Raw genomic sequence first — 9,015 nt, forward strand, 5'->3', positions numbered from 1 at the left:
ATGAACACGCTTTTTAGTGTGTGTGTGTGTGTGTGTGTGTGTGTGTGTGTGTGTGTGTGTGTGTTTCTGTGTGTGTCTGTTTCTGCGTGTGTGTGTGTCTGTTTCTGTGTGTGTATGTGTGTGTGTGTCTTTGAGTTTGTGTGTGTGTATGTCTTTGAGTTTGTGCGTGTGTGTGTGTGTTGCTGTTTCTGTTGGTGTGTGCCTGTCTGAGTGAGCGAGTGAGTGTGTGTGTGTGTATGTGTGTGTCTGCGTCTCCGTCTCTGTGTCTTGCAGTTTATCTGTGTGCCTGTCTGTTTCTGCGTCTCTGTTTATTGGTTTGTGTGTGTGTGAGTGTGTGTGTGTGTGTGTGTGTGTGTGTGTGTGTGTGTGTGTGTGTGTGTGTGTGTGTGTGTGTGTGTGTGTGTGTGTGTGTGTGTGTGTGTGTGTGTGTTGGTGTCCACAGGGAAATCTCCTCACATAAGATATATAAGCCTCTCATATATGCATGCATACCAATCACACTGCATCAGGGAGAAGCCAGGCAGGCACATGAGTGTTGTTGTGATTTCCTTTAATAAACATTAGTTTACTTACTAATATGTTTGGATGTCATGGCACCAGATCCTTGGGTACGGACATTGACAAACATTTTTCGCCGGAGGGTCGAAGAAAATGGCGTATGGCAAATTATTGTAGATGAGCACTTTAGATGCAACACTCTGTCCTACGGGTCAGGCTATTTCCTGGTTACCCCACACCCACTATTGCTTCTTTCCTCGTAACTTTCTTGTCAAGAGGAAACTACATCAATCATCATAGAGATGTGGAGTGTGTCTTTCATGGCTGGTTGAAGCAGCCTCACCTGGCCTCCCTTGGACCCTGGGGCTGGCTGAGGCTGCACACCTGTGATGCATTCAATGCAAGCCATCACCACACACACTCAAGAGAGAGAGAGAGCTCTGACATGTCTGCATTGAACACCTGCTCTGCCTGAAACATTCTTCCTTCACTGCAATGAACCGGTTTTAAACACGGCTTTGATGATTACCCGATTCAGCTTGGTCAATCGCGGCATACAGCGGTCTGTTGTTATAGCTGTCAGAATAACCATGAAAGTTATTTATGTTTTGCGATGAATTGTTAAGTGTCTATAGAGGGGAATGTGTGAAGATATGTTAATTGTGAATGTAGCCGTGTAAAAACTCCTTCAGGGTGATTCAAGAGCGCCAGGGCTTACGTTTTTCAAGCCGTTCTTCTGGACCTGAACATTTAATAAAATAAATGTGTTATATATCAGTACTTTTCAAGATACAAAGGGACTCTTTTGCAGTACTTGGGTGAAGGTGCATACTTGATTTGTTCACTGGAAAGCTGAAAGTACATCCCACACCACTCTTAAATATCTCAAAACATATCTAAAACTTCCAAATCTCGAAAAATAAACACAGCACTACAGAAGCAGCGCCCAACCCCTGAAAAACAAACACGAAAATTGATGAAGCGCTTTTAAAATGTTTGGCAGGTGATGGAGCTGGATGGACATAGCTAATGTTTGTCGACAAACGGCACACACACAGAGCAGAAAATGGAAGCACAGGCTAGAGAGTGAGTATCAGACACAGTGACTCACTGTCAAATCTCTTGATAGCAAATATTTACACAATGATTTCTGAAACATATTGATTAGTACCAGTGGGTGGATCGAATCTGTCTGTAGACTCCCATGCACATATAGTTCGTAAGTTTGCAAAGTACATATATTGATGAATATAGGGGGAAAAACACAGCTGGCAGCAGGAGTTGCCGTTCAAATGCCGATTGCAGCCCTTATATCGTTATTACATAGACAAGCAACACACTGAATAACATTCACATGTCACTGTGAGAGGTTTTCTATCACGTCCACAAATTAAAAAGCCGAATTTCAAAATGAACGTCCAGCGATGAAAACAGCGCACCGGGTTTGGTCGCTGAGTGCCACCCTTAAGCCCCAAAGGCTCACCACGAGCTGTCTATCTGAGAGTGAAAGATTGGCCTTGGTGAAAAGGAATCGAGTTTTAATAGATAAACCATCTACCGTTTGACTTTCGTTCCACACAGACAGAACTCATGTCCCGTTTGGATCCACGCACTACAAAGAAGGATATCCGATTGATGTCATGGTGCACTCGTGATGAGTATAGACCAGAGGTTGATTGACACGTTTGGGAATCATGTAGCCCTGTAATAGCTGTGGTCCCAGAATATGATCTCCCTTTTGACTGGCACCTCATCGACGTCTACCTTAAAGCGCTCCCTCGGAGAATGCTCGTTACACTCTGAGGCAGACTGAGCCGGCGGACTTGCACACGTTAACATGGAGTCCTATTACATTTCAGCGGTACTCTGGTTGTCTTCTTAATTATTTCACAGTGCTGCACAGTGCGGTTCACTTTCCAAACCCTAGATACCACCCCTCCCCACATCCCACCGTTCCTCCACCCCAACCGCAGAATATTACAAAAATTATTAATATCACAGGAGCCAAAGCTAGTGAAGCTAAAGTATTCTATTATCACAAATGCAATAAGTACTCCGACACACCCATCCACCTAGTTTGTAATTTCACAGTTTCCTCTGCGTAGAAGTTGAGGGTGAACGATTGCGGACTTGAGTCAGACATTAATAAACAATGACACTGTGTTCAGGAAAGCCATCCAGTTTGATTCTTGTTCCTAATCCTTGAGCCTGCCGTTCTCGAATAAGTAACCCAGTGCAAATTCAAATTGTGTTAACACAGTAGCAAATAAGTACTCCTATCTCCAGCATCACACGGCTTTAAATACTCCTACTCCCAGAGGATCGAGATGCATCTCCCGTGGGGGCAACAGGGGCCTCTTTCCATAATATTAAAGTGTGTTTAAATGCAGAGCCTTGCTCCCGGCGGATAATGCCGTAATTTGTACAGCAGCTGCCGTCCCGGGGGAAACGCAATGTCCCCTGCATGTTGTGGAACACAGGCCATGTATGAAGCATCCATCTCATGTAGTTTGCCTGTTAATAATTAAATGTCTCCTGCCTAATGGCTGGCACGTAATTTTTAATTATGAAATTAGACCAGCATCTTTTTTATCGTAGAGCATATTTGAGCTGTGAATAGGCTATCACTGACTCGCATTTTATGTTTTCAATGTCAAGCCAAAGTTTTATTTTAATGTTTGATTTTTCTATTCAGAAGATTGGGGACACTGCTGATAATGTTGACACAACTGTTTAATCACATCCACCGAGGATAAACGAGCCACAGGGTGTGTTTAATTCCCAGCCCCTGTTCAACCTAGAGGAAGTAGTTCGGGAGCGAGTCCTGAAACAAAAGTGTATCATTTCAAACTGCATTATTAATGCTTTTAGGACAGCGCCAAAGCTGCACGGTGCAATGGGCATTAAAGATGGCTACCTACCTCGGTGACGGGCAACTCTGCTAACAGCAGAGTTCACAGGTCAGCCATTTAGTTCTGGTTCAGATCGCCAGCGTACGTCAACATGTGGTATACTTTTAGTTTGACAAAAGAGCCTGAGGTAAGAGACCTTCGAGCAAAGAACTGGATCAAAAGCCAAAGAGCTGACCTTCCTTCCAGACAGAAACTGAACACAACATCGGTGTATTTCTTTGGACGGTAAAGTTGCTTAAAAGAAAAGGTCTACTTTCCCCAAAACAAATACCAGCCCCGAAATAACCCAAAAACCTCAACAATCTCACCTGTTAATAAGCGTTGCATGGGAATCCTAATGTTGTGTTGACACTATTACCTTTTGATGAAAAACAAATACCCAGGTTGTAGCAATCACACCTGGCAAAGGGGCTGAGGCTGTAGCAAAAAAGTAGAAAAAGGATCAGCGGCTTTCACGGCAAACACATTTATTTTTCAGCCTGTGGAACGAAATGTGTGTGTGTGGTTTGAGGGTGCATTCATGTGTGCAAGAATGAAAATGTAGGCCTCCACCACTGGAAGAGAGAACCTTTCCCTAGCACAATTCCAAGGGTCCGTTCACACTGAATTAGGCATTGCGGCGAAGACACCAGTTGAAGCGTTCATATGAAAGGGGGCAGTGCATTGAAGTCTCTGCGGTAGGGGGCCACAGGGGGTGGAAAGAATTTCTCTACCTACCTGCGCCAACAACAATTCAACTTCTGTAGAAACGCAAATCGACGTTGCGCTGTAGCGGCCAATCCCGTTAGCCAGCATTCCGACCAGAAGACACCCAAGGGTGAAGGATCTTGTTTACCGTGTAACATAGCATCCCGCTGTTTACCGAGCAACCGGGATGACGGAAGGAGACCAATGGTCGCCGTGTTGTCCTCCCCAGAGCCGTACCACCACGAAGAAGTCCGGTGAGTTCACAACATGAACCCACACAAATGGGCCATGAAGTGACACTGCTGCATCGCCGCGGCAGTTTGCGGTAATCACCTCAACGCCTTTGCAATTTGGTGTGATCGCTTCCTCCGTCATCGTAGGGAGGTGTGTGAGCTCAACCACAGCGCCGTGTTCAGCACAACAATCAGACCCTTAGTCGTGTCCCGGCTTCCTCCTTCTTAACTCGAGACCCGTCTGGCATATTGAGCATATTGTTACTCTATGGGGGCTAACAAGCCTAATGCTAACCTGGTGTGTCGTGTGTGTAGTTTGTGTGTGTGTGTGTGTGTGTGTGTGTGTGTGTGTGTGTGTGTGTGTGTGTGTGTGTGTGTGTGTCTGTGTCTGTGTCTGTGTGTGTGTGTCTGTGTGTGTGCGCTTGCTTCTCTTCATGTGTGTGTGTCTATGAGATTGATGGCAGAGAGAAATCCATTGCCCGGCTTGGCTGCCTCTGCCATGCACTGTTTCACATTGGTTCACAGCCCGGGGTTAAGGTAAATATGATCGGAACCAACAGCCCCAAACATCCCAAGAGAGAGATAGAGAGTGAGAGGGACTGCCCAGACCACAGTGTCCCTACTGGTTGTTTGGCGGGCCGCTGTACATTAAATGATTCAATCGCACTATTCTCGCTTGCTGCCCAGTGCAGCAACCTGAACAGTGAGTCAATGCAGGGCAAGTATATTTCTGCGTGTGTGTGTGTTTGTGTGTGTGTTTGTGTGCATGCGTATATGTGTGTGTTTTGAACATAGCAATCCAGTGAAAAGCAGTCAGCACATGATGTGCATCCTACAAAGTGCTGGCTGCTAGGCGTGGCGTTAATGCGGTTGAACTAGAGTCAACGTTCAGCGTGACGCCCAGGTGGAGATTCAGAGCGGACCACTATGCCCAGGTTTGTGTTATTGCTAGGTTGGGCTTCAACCTTCCAACCCATAGGAATACAAAGCCAACTCTGGCAATGCTGAACGCTCATCATGTGGTGAGCGCCAAACCTCAGCTTGAGGGCTTTGTTTGTTTGTTGTTTGTTTGTTACACGGATCCACATTAAAAAGAACAGGAGAAAAACACCTTGAACTAAATCGGCAGAGATGAGCAGTACAACGCGGCAATCGCTTTGTAACGTCTTCCCCTACAAACACGCTCACATTGTACAACACAATTTTAAGAGACGCAGCGCACCCTTTTCCCACTCCCCCCCGTAGAGAACATGGGAGTAGCAGCCAATGAGATCAGAGAGGGGCTGATAAGAAGCCATTACCAAGCTGCACGTAGAGCCAGAGATGCTAGTAATAAGGACACGCTATTAAATTAGCCCTGGATTTGATTTGTCGGATAGACTTATATCCTCCCACGCACAAGCACGTACACGCACACACGTGCACGCACACACACACGCACGCACGCACGCACACACACACACACACACACACACACACACAGACACACACACACACACACACACACACACACACACACACACACACACACACGCGCGCGCGCACACACACGTTCACAGACATACACAGCGCAGCACTGTGGACTAATTGACAATGCACAGATCCAGCACACTGGTAAAAGTGATGTGCTATGTCATAAGTGCGGCTTGACTTCAGGCTGTGGCAGTCGTCATATCAGTTGCAATGTATTGGAAAAGACAAGCTTGGCTTTTAATATGACCTCCTAGGAGCTGGGCTAGCTGTCCGCTTGAGGTTGTTGTTGTTCTTTATGTAAGCTTAGATGTGACGGGCATACACCACAGGACATAGACAAACAGCATACACTGCATCATCAGACACAATACAAAAACACACCCACATGTACACCGATGCACGCGCATGCACACACATGCACACACATGCACACACAAAGATGGAACACTTTTGGCATCCCAAAAACAATTCAGGTTTTTGACTGTCAGGAAGTGACGGTTTAATTTGGATCTAATAACGTCATCTACTTTGCCTGAGCTGACTCTGATGATGAATCTGGATGGATGAGTTTCTGTGGTCTCTGTCTGCCACTAAAAAAGTAATCCTTCAAGGCCACATAACATCTTAATGGGCTTATTTTAACTTGCTGGCTTATTCCCCCGTTCACATCAGGCCATGTAGACTTTCAGCAGGCCATCAGTGATATGAGGCCCTGACACATCTTCTCTTGGCCCATGTGGTCGACTCCGTTGAGCTGCTGATTGTGGCTCACAAGTAACTTTGGTCTTCAAAGGAACGAACATGACATGAAAATTCACCACAGAGGGTCATCATTCATCATTGCAGTGACCGTAACGAGAACAGTGGGGTTCGGTTAGACCACCACTCGCACAGACACACACACACACGCACGCACGCACGCACGCACGCACGCACGCACGCACGCACGCACGCACGCACGCACGCACGCACACACACACACACACATTGGCACTCGTACTCACACACAATCCAAGAGATTCAGGCAAAGTCATTTACGAGCATAAAACGAGCTAGCTAAAGTGACTGGAGCAAGTGTAGTTATGGCGACGGCGGCTGCAGCCTCATTACAAGGACACACCGCGTGCGACGGGGGGCTGATACCTCTGGCCCACCCCACCCCCACACTCTCCGCTGTTGGCTGTTTGAACGTAGAAGCGGACAACACCTAATGCCTTTCCCCTCTGCGGTTATTGTCTTGTACGGGATTGTGACCCGTGAAATTAATATGGCATTCCTTCTCCTCCCCCCCCCATCTCTGTGTGTTTGTGTTTGTGTGTGTGTGTGTGTGTGTGTGTGTGTGTGTGTGTGTGTGTGTGTGTGTGTGTGTGTGTGTGTGTGTGTGTGTGTGTGTGTGTGTGTGTGTGTGTGTGTGTGTGTGTTTGAGTGGGGAGATGATTTTATCTCAGAGAGAAAGGCGGCCACCATCGGCTCGAAGAACACTGACGCACCTCCATACTGCCTCTGGAGAGCAGGTGGTTTTCTGGCGCTGTGTGTGCAGACAAGGGAAGGTTGCGGATAAGTTTGAGTTGGAGTTTCCTAAAGAGTTTTTCTTAATCATCAGAACTGAGCGAACTTGGAGCGAACTGAGTTGCTGATAGTATTCCATGTCATCAATAGATACATCGTTTGAAACGTCCTGCAAGCATATTCCTGATATTGATCCAATGGTTGATAGCCCGTCCTGTAATAGTTTGCTTGGTGTTAAAACAACTTGAATGGTGCAGTAGCACAAGGTTTGACTACACTTGTCACCTGTAAGAAAAGTGTGCCAAAATATATCGATACCACAACGTTCTGCAGTGTTAGTAGCTGAGGTTAGTGATCAAATAACATTATGCGACCACACTATGTACCACACCCATCCCATTTTCAGCAAAAACACGTGAAATGACCTGCTTCGGAAATAAATATGTTTTGGTTGCCGCTGAACTATCACTGTTTGTGATGCGCAATATACCATCAGCAAATGATGATTACAGCATGTGTACTACAATTTCAAAATAAATGGACCAATCATGATTTCTCATGCTCCTCTGTTCCACTGTGGTGCTCCCACACCCACTCAGTACATTATTGGTGCGTTAATTGGTAGTAAATTGCAATGTTGGGCTAAAGTGTGGTTTGAAATTATTTCTAGGGTGGAGCTGAGGAACTTGTATACATGATGGGGTTTGCGAAATGGTTCGGAATCAGAAATGAACAAAATATAAACTTTTTATTTTGTTCTTGTTTTCCTTCTTTTAGCTATAGACCAGCACCAACGTTGGTTTTTACATGTATCTATGCATGCACACACTCACTCACTCACTCAATCACACACACACACACATACATCCACACACACACACACACACACACACACACACACACACACACACACACACACACACACACACACACACACACACACACACACACACACACACACTCACTCTGCAGCTAAATCTCAGTCGAGAGCACAATGCAGATTTCAAGTTTTGGAATAGCCTCATAAATCCCTGCTGTTGGTTACCGGTTTTGTTTTGTCAGGCGGTTGTCGCGCTGAAAGCGCTGTGATCCTGATTGACGGGTGTTCCCATCCCGTCTGCCACTGTTACTCAGCCGGGGATTGGAGCACCCGTCTCGGAGGCCCGTCAAGCGACCTTGAGCCTGGCTCCGAAGAAAGAAAAAACATCCACAGTAACACCAGCCGGCTTCGCTCCCTCTGGAAGCGGCAGAGGGGAGAAGGGGCCGTCGATACGGCCGCTCAAATCCCTCCATTCAAGGGGCTGATAGACGGCCACATGTTCCAGGCCGTGTGAGGGTATTCAGACTAGAATATCACAGAGAGAGAGAGAGAGAGAGGGAGAGAGGGGGAGAGAGCATGCCCTATCCCTCTCAAAGAAAACCATCTGAACACAGACACTCTCTGGCTGCGATGAGAGGGTGATTGATCCTCCCTCCAGATGATCGCGGTGGAGGTGTGTGGGAACCCGACGAGGCGACGGCGGTTGACTGCGTCGCGCCGCTCTCCGTTTACGTAAGTATCATCGACAACACCGCAGTCCGGGCTCTGCTCTTTGCATACCTGAGTGAGAGCGCCGCGCTGATGAGGGGATCCTATTTCGGGTGCACCACTTGTTAAGAGAGAGAAAGAGAGAGAGAGACAGAGACAGAGAGATAGCGAGGGA

This window comes from Gadus morhua, chromosome 5 (genome assembly GCF_902167405.1).
Source record: "Gadus morhua chromosome 5, gadMor3.0, whole genome shotgun sequence".
Lineage (NCBI taxonomy): Eukaryota > Metazoa > Chordata > Actinopteri > Gadiformes > Gadidae > Gadus > Gadus morhua.